Source organism: Anser brachyrhynchus, assembly GCF_964034855.1.
Source record: "Anser brachyrhynchus genome assembly, chromosome: 11".
Lineage (NCBI taxonomy): Eukaryota > Metazoa > Chordata > Aves > Anseriformes > Anatidae > Anser > Anser brachyrhynchus.
Window position 1 is genome coordinate 8,399,837 of NC_137706.1, and position 15,079 is coordinate 8,414,915.

The window sequence follows — 15,079 nt, forward strand, 5'->3', positions numbered from 1 at the left end:
GAGCCATTTAAGATAAGCAGATCCTTCCTCCTCCCCCCAGTGCCAGTGATTTTTAATTGGAACTGAATTTTCAATGCAATCAGAGGAATATTTTAATTTGCTTTGCACTGTTGTCTCTTCCTCATGGTACATTAGCATTGCTGGAATAAGTAATCTTCAAACAAGTTCCCCAGCCAGGAGCTCGGAGCACCTCCCTTGGCCCTGCCATGATGATGTTAACATCACATAACACCCAAGCTTTGCAGGGGCTGCGGTTCTGAGCTTTCAAGTGCCGAGTTCCCCGAACCTGACTAAGTCAGGCAGTAGCTGTGTGGGATTTCCTTGTGTTTGTTTGTTTGTCCTCCTTCTGGTGACTTCAGAGTTACTGTTACCCAGTCAGATCCTAAAGGGATGGTAAAAAATGTGACTTTGTCAGTCATTGCGTGAAGATGAACGTCCGTGTGCTGGGTTTCGTCTGAGGCTGTCAGAGGGGAAAAGGACTTGCTAATGAGCAGTGAAGGGAGAGGCAAATAGAGGGTGCACTCCTCCTTAAAGTAGGTCAGTCCTCATTAGGCAGCATTTTCCTATGTCACTGTAGCAGATAAATCCACACTTCTCTGAATATAAATGGACTTGTGTTACATCTGTGGATGTGAGAACCATCACTGGGCTGCATGTTTTAATTCGTGCTAATGCTTGCTCAGCTCCTGTGCGATATGCTGAGTGTTAACTCTTTGGAGAAGTTTGACTTGCATTTGACTTAGTCTCAAGCACCACAATCCTAATTAGGCTCTGCAACAAACATGCAAATTGTGCTACGAGTGTTTCAAGTAGCATTTTCGTGCTTATGCGTATAGCTCTTGGCTGCTAATCAGTGTACAGAAGTGCTCTAATGTGTAGACAGCGTCAGGAAACTTCACTAGGATTACTTGCAAAGAGCAAATTGCAACACTGAGCTTCGTTTTGCTGAATGGGCTTTCAAACGCCGGTTCAGCTTCAATGTGAACCCTTCAGATCTGCAGTTACACCTGCTCCTGAGATGCAGACTGCTGCATGCTGATTTAGCTGGTGTAGGCTGCTTGAGTGACCCCCTGGAGTCATCCGGAGGAGTGAAATGTCAGTAACACTTTGAAGCTAGCAGCAATAGCATTTAATGGTTCTCCTCATGTGTATTTGTATGGAGTATTTTGTTGTTGTTGTTTGTTTTGGTATTGGTGTTAGTAACATCATTAATTCATCTGTTAGCTTTCCCAGTGAAGTTCTCAGTTTCTCTGGAGCTGGAAATTTCTTAGAGGGGAGCTTCATACTGGTGCTACGAGAAACGAAAAAGTACTCAAGAAAACAAATATACATACAGGCATCTATATTTATCTATATATTTGTATGCATAAAGTAAGTGGAGAAAGTGATTTAAATAAAAGCTTCTTCTAGGGAATATGCAGCAGGTACTTTCTCAGGCTGGTGCTTTTATATGCTACAAATGGAATTCCACTCAAGAATACAGGAAGATGTCCGTTAATTTTGACTGGGAGGAGTTAATACCTATTTAATATGCTGAATGATTTAGAAAAAAAAGTCTGTTAAAGCATGTTTTGCATTTAAGGTCAGTGATTTACATACAGAATATTTCTCGTAATACTAGAGTGAATTGATGTAGTTACTCGACTGCTGGGTCCCCAGAAATTAAGAACTAGTAGATTTTAGCCTGTCTTACTTGGATTTTAGTCTGGGATTAGAAGAAGAAAATAAACTTTCCAGATTTTTTCAATTCTTACTTAATTGAAACAAAACGAGAAGAAAGTACATTTTTATACACCTGTGTAAGAGACAGCATTTGTGCAGATGTGTTTATGCTGAGCTTCTGAATGTGTTCAGTCAGCAGCCTCCATCACTTCAGTAGTCCGAATCAGTTCAAAATTTTGTAGAATTGTGCATTTATTTTGCATTTAATTCTAACTCATTTAATGAAGGCACAGTGCTATGAACCCTTGATGTATGATGCCTTTCAAATTACATTTTAAATACTAGTTTCAAAAAACATTCAGAAAAATTAAAACTTTGTATTTCCCTGAGTAACATCAAGATACTTTTTTATAGCATCCTTCATTTAAATTCCATTCCAGTATGCTTTATTTAATGAATAATATAAACCGAGGTGCAGTAGGTGGTATTATACATGTAGGGAACACTTGAAAAACTTAAAAGACAGGGGCCCTGTACTACAATACCACAGGGTCTGTTCAGCTGTGACTAAGCCAGAAGCTCTTGACTGAATATTGAGTGTAATCCTTGTTGTGCAGTGACCTCTACAGTTAGAGCGATGATAGAGGCTGCTTTTAGCCTGTCTGCTGGTCCCTGACTGGCATCTGCAGTTGCAACTCATGTCAAAAGCAATCTATGTAACTACTGTAGAAAGACCCAAGGGGTTTCAAATAAAGCTAAACTTGTAACAACCTGTCCCCATTTTGTTACTGAATGAAAATCATGAGCTAGCTTACATGTGCTACTGACATCAGCGTTGTAAAAATACCACAGATTATTCATTCTTGATAAAACTTGACAGAGGAAACTTCCTAAAAATTTACAGTAATGACAAACTTTTGTATGTGCAGTATAGGATTTCATTTAGGCACAATTCTTCCAGAAGTTTAGCAATGGGTTGTTTTAATTTTACTTCACTTTTACATTTTTCTACTTATTATTGAATTTTGTCTTTTATGGCTTCCTTCATTTCCAGTGCAAAGATTCTAGGTCATGTCTTCTGGTGGAAATTAGTGCTGATGCTAGCAGAGGCTTGTCAAATATACCACAGTAAATTGATTTTATTTTTTTTTAGTGTCTACAGGTGACTGCTGCAGTGACTCTTGTCAAGTGTATTATGATAGAATCTCGGGAATAGATTAAAATCAGGACCCTGTTGCACTGCTGTGCACTCAGGGACATCATCTCTGTTCCGAAAAACATCCATTTGTACTGTCCCACATGGGTCGTGTCCATGAAATGGTGGATGGAAGAGTATCCTGCTCTGTCTGCAAGATAGGCAAGGAACGCCTTGTCCAGCTAATGCAGGAATTCTGATGCAAATACCATTTTGAATCAAGAGCTGGTGAACTGCTGTCCTAACCTCATTGTTGTCCTCTCTCTCAAACATCAAATGTGAAATTCCCCAGCATTACAAGGTTGTTGTAAATGAAGCCAGTGAGGACTCCAACAAGATCTTCAAAGAGTTTAATAGAATGTCCAGCATCTCTGAGCAAGGTGTGAGGCTGCAGGCGAGCATGGTCACGGAGTTCCTGGCTGTAGCAAAGAATTTTAAGGGATGTTAGTGGCAGCCGCAGCACTGATGGTATGGCTTTTCTGTGCCTTCAAGCAGTTCTGTGTTCCCATGGTCTCCTCCGTCAATAGGTTTTGTGATGCTCAACCTCTGATATTCTTGTTCAAATAGGTGTTGACTAAAACCTGCTTTTTGTTTTTTCCTTTCCTGTTATTTCATCCATGTTGCATGGTGCTAGTAGTGTCTTTCCACACTTGACCACGCCTAGAAAAGGCAGACAGGTTTCCTCACAATGCAGGTAAAGTTACACATTGGGGTATGACAAAATGCAGGCCGGGCTTGCAGAAATCTTAACAGCACTGCCTTAGGCACGTAGCACAGTGTGGTGTAGGGTTCTTACACCTGTCTCAGGCTGATGTTCTCTGACACTGGTGCTCATCAGATAACCTTTGCTGTGAGCAGCTGCTCCCTAACATCTTCCAAATCCCTTTAGAACAAAACAAAGCCTGGAAGTCTGGAAACCGAGAGGCAAATGGCACTTAGAATGGCACTCCCACTTTTGTGTTTCTCTTTTAATGATTAAAAAAATCTTGATCTGCTGTTAGTCTGTGAGTTAGCACTGAGAGAGAAATCAACCTCCCTGTGAGATATTCCTTCATCAATTAAATATGAGATCTCATTTTGCAGATTAAGTATCTTATAGTGTGTGACAAGGAGCATGCTACAGGTGTTGTCCAGTCCTTTGACAGGACAGAATGCTGGGTGGACTCTCCCAAAAATCCAGCTGCTGTGAGATTGCTTCCCCAAGAGCAGGCTTGTAAGTCTGCTGATAACCAGATTGATAGGATGATATGAGGTGAGCCTGTTTGTTGTCCTTCCAAAACCAGAAGCAATTACTGTTTCAACACACACTTTTTTTTTTTTGTCTCCGAAAAATCTTTGTTAAAAACATTTTGTGCAAAATGAAAGAGAATTAGCAAAAGCATAAATCAAAGGTGCTAGCTGACATGCTTCAAATGTTATTTACTGCAGGGATCCAAGGATGCTCAGTGCCTCTTAGTTTCGGATCTCTCAATTTTTCATTCCCTTATCTAATTGTGAAAACATTTTTTACCAAGCAAATGTAGCAAGCAAGCAAGAAGAGGGTCTGGTGAAGCAAATACATGATGTAGTTAAGGGCTCAATTATGCATCAGTGGATTCAATTTATAGAGCAGAGAGCATCCGTCCTGGACTAAGTCTCCCACACAGAGCATTAAAGCATGTGCTGACAGAATGAATTAAATAGAGTGCTAGCCAGAAGTCACTAGTTCCAAAAGGTAATTTGATTCAGTCCTACAGAAATTAGACTCCTGAGGTAGACTATTTACATCTTTTGTTTAAGATAACTCAAAGTGTAAGGAAAAAAAAGAACATATTTATTACTGTCTGCTTGTTCTTAGGTGGAAACCTTTCAACTCAGACTGTCTATGATAAATTTTTCCCAGCTGTATTCTGATACAAGTGAGCAATTTGTGTGAGACTAGCTGTATAATGAAGGTGATATACCATGCATATACGACTTGAGAGCATCAAAAATCATCTTTATCTGCTTCTCTTATTTATAGGACCAAGAAAATCTTATTTGTGAAAAAGTGAGTGCCTCCCTGTGCTCTTGGTGCTACATGCACGGAGATTTCTTTAATGCACAGACAGTCACAAGAGAGGAAATAAGCCTTGAGGATCCAGAATGAGGCCAGTTGCATTCCTGTTTGCTCTTGTGTGCCAGTAAAAGCTTTTAGCTGACTGTGGTCTGTCCATAGCAAACTAATAGACCTGCATCAACAGACCTTATCCTTTGTTGTTGCAGGCAACCCAGTCTGGCCTCTCAAGTACTCCTGTGTGGGCTTTTATGTCTGAACTGGTTAGGTTTGCTCTAACTTTGCTTCCTGTTGGAAGGAGGATTATATTTCAGAACCACCTGACAGATTTGGAGACTTTTGTTTTTCTATGGGAATAGCCTTTTATAGCACCAAACAGAAAAATTAGACATTTTTTTACTTAAAATGTATGGTATAGAGGAGCAGAGAGTTGCAATCGAGCAGTCTCGAGTGCTTAGGTTTGACTGAGGCATTGAAGTCCCATCTCAAGTGCTGGATGATGAAACACTGCTTTGCTGCCAAAGGAAGGAAAACAATATGTATTTATGTCTGGTGTGTTCTGCTAGGAAAGCTGCTATCAGTTCCTATTAGCTGACTTAAGAGGTGAGCAGACGCAGAGTTGTGGTGAAGGACTTGGTTTTGTGGCCTTTATTACAAGCTTCACCCTCCCACACTTAAAAGAGTTGGGGATTGTTTGGATCTTCTCCAAAACGCTATACCTCATCTTTTTCTCCCTACTCTGTTCCACTGGTGATTTACCAGCTCCATCAGAGGTTGCTGGATGCTGCAAAAGTGTGCTAAGACTGTACTTTTCTGCGAGCTGAGCAGTCTGTCTGGCCCATGATCCGAGGGTCAGGCTGATTGCAGTGAGCTTTGCAGTGTGTTTTGCAGATATTTTTCACTTGGTTGCTAGCAGGGCCCCAGGCTGCTGCAGCTCATGCCACTGACTCTCACTTGCATTTCCAATTTTCTGTGCATGAAGGTTCAATCTATCACAGGCAGCCTTTCCACTGGCCGTTAATTCTCACTGACTGGCTGCTTGACTGGGCTCCTGTGCTGCATCCCTTTAATAGGATTACCAGAAATGCAAGAACCTGCTCACCTGGTGACTGGGGGGGGGAAGGGAAGCAATAGCCAATTTGTCAGGATTGGTACAGGGAGTGAGTTCACCTCCTCTGAGGTATCAGAAATTGCATTTGACTCGTGGCAGCCTTAATGGACCATTGTCATTTTGACTGACAGCCCTACAGCACAGTGTGATGGAGGTGCTGTAAATCAATCGAGGACACAATGACAAGCGTGTGTGGCTAGGGGCTGTCACCAGGGTACATACATCCTGGCTGCAGACAGCAAGTGGGGCCCGAGGCTGTGCTCGAGTCCAGCCCTGCCAGTGCTTCCATGCTCTCTGCATCCATCTGAGGGAGACTCGAGGCTGTGCTGGGGGCACTGTGGACTGAAACGCTTGGCTGCCTGCACTGGAGTACAGGACCGATGTGTCGTGCCTGGTGCACTCAGCGCTGTGAGAACACAACAAAAATTAGCCTGAACAAAGAAGGAAAAGGTGGTGTTCATGGTAAGTTAGGGAACGGCTGGAGATTAAAAAATCACATGGAGAACTGTTGAACTATTTTTTTTAGAAATCTGCTTCCTTGAGGTAGAACAAAACTAAAAAATAATTCTTTTCACACTCTTGGCAAGATCTCACAAAAATCTATATCTCTGTGTTTGTAGCCCAGCAGAGGAGGGGTTTGCATGTCAGTGGATATATGAGACAAATCCAGAAACTACACAAATAAAGTTGGTGATGGCCTTTCTGTTGTGAACCTAGAGAATGTGAAAGGTGGGAAGATTGTCTCCACGTAGGAAATATGTGAAGAAGTTATAAAGTGAGGATGCTGCAAACCAAATGTTCTTGGGATTTTGAGGTGAATGATAGTTCTTCCTGTTACTTGAGACTTCCACAAGTTTGTTCCCAATACTTCAGGTATTCAAAATATCCCAACGTTGCCACTTTCTTTTTCTAGTATAGTTCAGTGTAGTTCTCTGTCAAGACAAGAATTTCTTTAGAGCCTGTTCCTCAACTGCTGAGTTGGCATTGGTTTGTTTTTCTTTGCTTGAGTCAATCTTGTTTAATGAAGTGATTGAGGGTTTGGTACTGCCTGAAAATAATTTGGGTGTGGTGCAAAGATCACATAAAACACTTCCATGTGGCAAACACATGGTGGTCTTGTCCTTTTGGTAACACCAGCATTAAGACCAGAGGCCAAAGACTAAAGCAGAAAGGATTGCTTACACCCAAAGAGGGATCTGTCTGTGTTGGAGGTACAAAGGGAGCTTTTGGGGGAACCATTCTTGTTGCCTTTTGTTGGGAATTTTGTGCACGCTCCTCTTTTTCTCACAGAATCATTCATCAGATTCAATTTGTTTTCTTTCTCTTTTTTTTTTGATGTAGGGAGGAGATGATTTCTTTATCACCCTTTACTGTCAAGTGTTCTCTGAAGTTAGCAGTACTTTACGTTTTACACCTTGAAGACTTGTCACCATCAGCTTCTGTATCAGCAAGGCTGCTCTAATTCTTTCCTTCTGCTGATTTTGTGAAAACAGTTATGTGTGATCCCTGTGCTGTAACTTGCTGCAGTTCCAAAGGCAGTAGTACTTGTGAGATTTCCCATTGCCACAAGAACAGAACTGTTTTCATATCAGTCATTTCATGCAACACCACCTGCAAATCCCAGAGTGCCTGTAAGCTGCAGAAATTGTGTATCGTCACGTAGATCATGAAAAGTGCTCATGAGGATGAGAAGTGCAATTTTAAAATATAGGTATGTACAACTCCCTAAGTTATCCTTTACCACTCTGTCTTGGAACTGAAGAATAGATCCTTCTTCTCAAAACAGTGCTTCTAGACCTCTCTGCAAGCATAGGTTTTTGTACCAGTAGAACAGTTAGTGTATCAGTGGAAAAAATGTAGGCTTATGTTTTTACAAATATATTTGTATAACAAAACAATAGTCATATAATTCATAATTAATCTGATTAAAATAGAATCAGGTTTCCTTTTATGAAATTTTCTTCCTGTGCAGAAATAACTCTTTCTGATTGAATACACACACAACATTGACCTGGGGACAGATGTCTATCTTAGCATTACCAAGAGCGCTGAAATGCCCCAAATTCTGTGTGTGAATGGGGCTAGGGCTCCATTTTGAGTGGTTTCTTCTCTCTTTAATAGCAGTGTAGCTAACCAGAAAGTTCTTCCTTGGATTCCCACTGCCTCTCTTTTTCCTCTCAGGTTTGTAAGCAAAAGACCATGTGTGTTTTGTTTTTAAAGCTAATTTGCAGGAATAGTAGTAAGCCAGAAGACTCTCATCTCTTACCATGCACAGATTTCATAGGAACATTATTCTCTTCATTTATGGACAGACAGAGAAGGCTGGACTTAGAAAAAAACACGCCAGATACAACTGAGAGTTGAACAGAGGTGCTGAAACTGACCTTCGTTAATATTTTTATTAGGGAAAGGAGACCATGCAAAAGTTCACAGAGTTTCAGGTCAAACCAAGGTTTAAATGGTTTCCTTTTCTATGGGGGCTGGAGAACAGTAAAGATGAGAGAAAAGCCCTATCTGTAGAGAGGCAGCTAAGTTTGATTTGCTGTCTGTAGATCCATGCATAGAGCTGAACAGGTTTTGAAGGTACCATTCAAACGACAAGGGGCTACCACAGTTCTGCGGGTATTTACAATACATCTGCAGGTTGTTTGGGGTGATGCATTCCCTTTACACATTGATTTATCACAACTGTGTTTGAGGGGTAGGAGAATTCACAGGAGCAAACCTAACCTTAGAAGATAAAAATTGAGTGGTCCTTCCAAGGTCCATCTGCATACCTCAGAAGGATAGGCACTAGTCCAAGCCAAGCATGGAAAATTGTGTGTGAGATTTAGAGAGCATCTACAGCTTGTGTCTGTGCTGTTAACCGGATCTAGAGACCTAAGAGGTGAGAGTAAGTACACCATCGTGCAGCATGCATATCTCTTGCAAGCCCAGCAGTGTCTGCAGTGCAGCAGTTGTATCAAATAAGCTGGTGGGTGAGGGTGCTGGTAATGCCAGGAGTTTGACAGAGCTGCTCCAGTATGTCTGTACTCAGTTACAAGCAGGACTGTAACTGCTGTGTAGATGCCCTGAATAAGCAACTGCACAACCTGTGCGCTGCAAACGTGATTGCCATTTGACCAGCATTGCTTTCCACTAATCTGTAGTTAATTTACTATTAAATTTATATTGGTTTTAAGGCCTTATTTGCCTGCCAAGAAAGATGATCTGAGGAAACTCCTTTCAGAACAGCCAGAAACAAAGACATTTTAAGAAAAATACTTCTAGAAAGTTATGTACTTAACCAGGTGTCTAACCACTGTGCCAGTTTTGAAAAGGATCAAATCTTGTTCTCTAAACCATTTCTGTGTCTAGAAATGGTTGGGTTTTTTATTTGGTGTCTTGGATTCTTGTTTGCTTGGGTCCTTATTGTCCAGAAACAGTGAGTCTAATTTCCCCCCCACACACACACGATAAACAGACGAAAGGAAATGGTAGCCCTGTGTTTGCCTTCTACTTGTTTATGGAGGGCAAAGCAACTAGAAGTCTGGGTATAATGCCCTGACCATGTGCTGCATATTGCAGAGCTGATTGTGGTATGTCTGCATATGCAAGGCTTGCGAATTCTGCATCTGCAGAGCTTCTGGTAATGTTCTAATCTAATGGCGTTTTATGGGTTTCTGTTTGCCTTGGTGGCCTCATAAAACGTACGTTAACAGTATAAGGAGATTTTAAAAGGGTTTTTATATATGGCTTGTAAAGTATCTCCAAGGACTAATAGGAAAACAGTTTTTGCCTTGAAATTAAAGTTGGCCTGTACCAAGCTGAAGTTTAATTGCTATTAGAGCAGTCAGAGTGATTTCTCAGTGTCTGATTTATGGCAGTGAATTGTACTTTATGTTGCTCTTTGGCTGTATGCCTTTTTTTTTTTTTAATTTTATTTTCATGGCAGTCTTGGAACTTTCCTGAAATGGAAGGAGCATTATACTGAGAAATGAATTTGTGTGTTTTACTTCTTTTTTGGGAAAAAACGTCCTGGACAACTGTTTCCTCTTTCAAATAATGGAACCTTGTGAGATCACTCAAAAATTCTCCACTGTCTTGAGAACAGAGCAACAGTGAAGAAGTTCAAAGTAAAGCAAGGTTTCTGGTTGTGACATGTGCTAATAACATCTTGTGTGATTTGGAGAAATTTCTCATGAGTTCCTGAGTCATGTTTATAAATCCATCCCCTGAGAAGAACAGTACTCAGGTCTGTAACTTCCATGCGCCATCTAAACTCAGTGTCCACTTCTGTATGCATTTTGCTTGATCCTGAGGGAATGCTGGAAGAGCTTAGCTCAGTATATGGTGGGTCCTAGGAAGCTTCTTTAGCACACTTGGAAAAGAAATTAGCGGCGGCCAAAAACCACCAAGTGCACTGGCTGGGCCAGGGCTGACTGGAACGGTTCCTGCTGGCTCGCCTAATGGAAATAGTTTTCAGGCAAACTGTGCTCTTCCTGTCACTGGTTTAAATCCAGAAGAACTTCACTCAGATGGGAGGCGAGCGGCTGAGACTGAAGTTAGCCTCATGGATTGACTCTGGAACAACTCATTCTTTCCTGGCAAGACGAAACCCCAAGGCATGGTAACTGCCCACAGGCTGCTGCCTTGCCTGTGCACTGCCCCACAGCCGGTGTGTTTGCAGCTGCAGCTCATGCTCTCCTTACTGCCCTTCTGGCTGCTGCAACTCTTGCCTCACCTACACTTTCCTGGATCACCTTTCTGATCTTGGTTCACACCATGCAAATCCTGGCTGTAAATACAAGGGAACTGTTCTGTGTTTCCGAGTGAGACCTAGACACTGCCTGGAGTTTCTGGTAGTTTAGCCACCCTTGGGCGGCAGCTACTAGCGGTTACCTGGCAGCCAGCTGCTAATGGAAGAGTGGGAAGAGTAGCAAAGCAGTTCAGACACTCAAAAATAAAATGGTCTAAGGAAACACTGCTTTTTAAGCACTTTAGAGCAATAAGTATTTGTATACCTGTCTTCTGAATCTCGTGGGAGAAGCAACATCTCTTGCTTGTGTGTTATTTGGGGAGGACAGGGAAGAGTCTGTCACTTCTTTGACTTCATTCCTTTAACTATGTCATTGTTTTCACATCCACTACTTCTAAACAAGAAAGCAACATCTGCCTCTTCTCCCCACAGCAGCTCAGTTTAGCAGTGACTTTCTTTAGGAAACTTTTTTTTATTGCAAAAATAATTTTATGTTTTGCTATTTTTGGTGTAGACATGTAGCTGGAAGATGATGGGTTTTGCATATCTGGAGTGAGACTTTAATTTATTTCAAAAATATTCTTTATTTACACAAAGAGAAAAATACCAAATTCACTTTTTGCCTGCCCTGCTAGGGAAGTGCCTTTGTTCATTCTAGTAATTACTATGTATGTTATTACAGCGTTTCAGCTGTATCTACTGTATTCCTTGCTATCTTACTCAGCTCTCCTTTTTTCTACCCACTATGGAGGAGATTCTTGGTCTAGTCTTGTGCTTGACCAGACAGTTTTTATTGTACTCATGCTGTCCCTCCCACTTGATCCCCCACTTTTCTTTATCTGAATTGCAGCACTACTGACAATCTCACTTCTGGCAAAGTCAACAAACATACTGCTGTTGGCCCCACTGTGAGCACAGGATTGTAATAGTTTGTCATCTCTTCCATAATTTGTTATAGTCTCTTGTGTTGCATGGTATCCAAATCTCCTTTTGGCCATAACCATCAGGTGAAATAGCACTAACGGTATTTCTGTGTGGGTGATCTGTGGCCACGTCAGCTGAACATGTCCTTAAATGCCCTTCCATGGCCCTAGTGACTCCTCAACTCTTTGCTCTTTGTTCCTCTTTCTTTCTCACTTCAAAACAGGAAGCTTCAAAGCGCTTGCACAGTTCCTCCTGTGTATTAAGAGATGGGTTGGGTGCTTTTAAGACCCGTTAGTCTAAGAGCAACAAGTCCTGTATGGGAGACGGGGGTTCTGGGAGACCTTCACTGTATTAAATATATAATGTATAAAATAAATATAAATGTATTTACAGTGTTCACAGTGCCATCAACCATAAAAAAAAATGTAGAGAAAAGTTAATAGTAAAAGGATAAATACTTGTAGCCTTAGTATTTGTGTTTCTTCTAGCTCTTCATCTGTAGCGCAGCACGGAAACTGGACAGTGGTTGTAAATGGTGTTCATTTTTTTTTTTGTCATGCTATGTTTTCTGTGATACTTCCCTCCCAGATTTCCTGCTGCATTTCCATTGACTTCACTGAAGTTGTTCCTGACCCTCATCACTTGAGGGGGGAGGGGGTGGGGGGGTGAGCGTGGTGGGACCAGAAGTACTTCAGTAAGGTCAGTGGATTTTCTGAGATTGAGGACAGAATGACATGACCAAAACTCCTCCCTGATATAATGACATTTACCTGCTGCTTTCTGTAACTGTGGTATCAGCAGGCAAAAAGAGTCATTGCTCTCCTTTCTAGCATGCAGATTCAGTCCTGAGTAAGTTTTGCTTCTCCCTGAATTACCCAGAGGCAGCCGCTATATCCTGGGTCTCCTTAGCTGGTTATAGAAATGATGATGTCACGGAATCACAGAATCATTTAGGTTGGAAGAGACCTCCAAGATCACCTAGTCCAACCTCTGACCTAACACTAACAAGTCCTCCACTAAACCATATCACTAAGCTCTACATCTAAACGTCTCTTAAAGACCTCCAGGGGTGGTGACTCAACCACCTCCCTGGGCAGCCCATTCCAATGCCTAACAACCCTTTCCGTAAAGAAGTTCTTCCTAACATCCAACCTAAACCTCCCCTGGCGCAACTTTAGCCCATTCCCCCTCGTCCTGTCACCAGGCATGTGGGAGAATAGACCAACCCCCACCTCGCTACAGCCTCCTTTAAGGTACCTGTAGAGTGCGATAAGGTCGCCCCTGAGCCTCCTCTTCTCCAGGCTGAACAACCCCAGCTCCCTCAGCCGCTCCTCGTAAGACTTGTTCTCCAGACCCCTCACCAGCTTCGTCGCCCTTCTCTGGACTCGCTCGAGCACCTCGATGTCCTTCTTGTAACCTGCTTTTCACTTCCCCATATCCTGCTAGTTTGTATTCTTTCCTGATTTATGTTGCTGGCATCTTCCCTACCTCTCTTCTAAATAGTCCGATAGAAGTTAAAGAAAAGTTTTCCATTCTTACATTTTTATTTAGCAGTTCCAGCTACTTTACAATAGAGCACTGGTGTATCAAAAATAAACAGGCAGGAGTATGAGCAATAAATAGCAGTGCTCATTAATGCTATATGTTTTCCTGCCATGTGAATTCTTTTTCTCCTAATTATTTTTCCTTCTTCAGAGCCAATTAGTTTAATGTGGTAACAGGAATTTACAATAGGGCTGCCAAGCCATATGTCTAGAAATCTCCATGGATTCCCAGCATGACTTTTTGTTATACACTGAGACATGACAGATGCATGACTCTGAAAATATTATTTAAACACGGTCTATTTTTTGTAGCTTTGCACAAGAATCAGTTTAAAAAAAAACATAAGGTTACCAATAACAGTACATACTTTGGGAGTTTCTACGCTTGCTTTCTCATCCCTTGGTCCTGCAAAGATTCCTGTGTGTGCTGGGGTTCAGGTGCAGACAGGTCTTCTGAATTTGCCTGAACTATTCACAGAGGTAAAGGTGAGCCTGAGAGTAAATCATGCAGGAAGGACTGGTACCTTGAACCTGAGCAGAGCACAAGGCTACAGCAACTGCAGCAGTCTGTCCAGGTTGGGGTTCTTGAGTGTAGGGCGCTTCGTAGAAACGTGTGAAACATCTGTGATGCTCCCGGTTTCCCTGTGCTGTCAGTGAGGTCATGCTGTATTGACAGAGATTTTTCCTAACCTCCTCCTGGCCTGGCTTCTAGTAACCAGTATCCGCTATTGAGGACTGCAAAAGAAGTACCCCTCTCTTTGTAGATGGCTAGACTTGTGATACTGATGGACGTTATTATTTTGACTGTGCTGCGCTGTCAGCATTTACCGTACCACGTATTTTTGTATGTATTGTGATCAAGATGTGCAGTGCCAGCTGAAAGTGTTGGCAGCTAGCTGGGGGAACATTTGTGATTTTTGGCACTTGGGAGATGTACGTGATGATTTGGGATTGGGTTTGAGCACTCCAGCTGACCATCTCAGTAAAATAATCAGCTGTGACATACATGTTTTGCAGTTTTACCCTTTGCATTTTCATTAGAATCTTTTTTATTTGTTGAAATGAAATGGTGACTGTTCAGGCAGCTCAGGACTCATGTCTGAAGTCATCTGGGAAGTCTAGAAGATAGCACTGGATGTGATGGCTCAGGGATTCATGGTAAGGACTACACTTGAGTAACCTTGACATCCAGGAAGTGCACTACTTAGCAGTCCACATGAACTGTACAGTCATGCACAAAGCTTGGGAGTTGCTGGGCAGGTGATCTTTAAGGATCACAACGCACCTCTGGCCCGGATGGTGGCTGAAGTAATACTGCAGCATGCTGTGGCACAGCTGCGTTGTGTAAAGACACAAATTGCTATGTGTAGGGTAGAATGGAAGGCTACATGTCTGACCCAGGCTTAAGTGGTTTGATTTCTTGTTATAGCTGTTTCAGTGGTTGTATGCTGCCCTTTTTATGTAAATACCTGTTTTCCTTCCAAATAATTGTAAGGGATTTCTGGACAAGCACCAATGCAGCAAGTTATTCAAGTCTGTGATATATTTGAAGCATCTGTTTGGATACTTACATGAAGCTGAACTCACCCTTGCATACCTTATTGTACTATTTTATAAGCATCTGTGTTTTATAGCAATTCTTTCCAGGAGCAGTGTAGAACAAATGATAGTCCTGGAACAATGGTTCAAGCTTCAGTTGTATTTTCTATTTATATATCTGCTGCGTATGTTTCATGTGAAAACACAGCATTTTCTTAGCAACGTCCATGATGAAGCCCTTTCAGATGTTTTCTGATGTTCTTTATCTTTACTGATGGTGCTGTATCTGGGCATAATGTTTCTTTTTGTTGTTGCTTTTTTTTTTTTTATA

At 41.8% G+C, this 15,079-nt stretch overlaps 2 long non-coding RNA genes across 3 annotated transcripts in view; both read left to right on the forward strand.

The window, feature by feature from the left end:
• The window catches only part of LOC308176119, a 104,726-nt gene that overhangs the window by 50,610 nt on the left and 39,037 nt on the right, over positions 1 to 15,079 (forward strand). The gene's annotated exons all lie outside the window — the stretch shown is intronic.
• Positions 5,172 to 11,081, forward strand: LOC308176121. The gene is made up of 4 exons (XR_013938086.1): positions 5,172 to 7,214; positions 7,345 to 7,714; positions 9,186 to 9,281; positions 9,938 to 11,081. It is a non-coding gene; the product is annotated as an uncharacterized lncRNA (long non-coding RNA).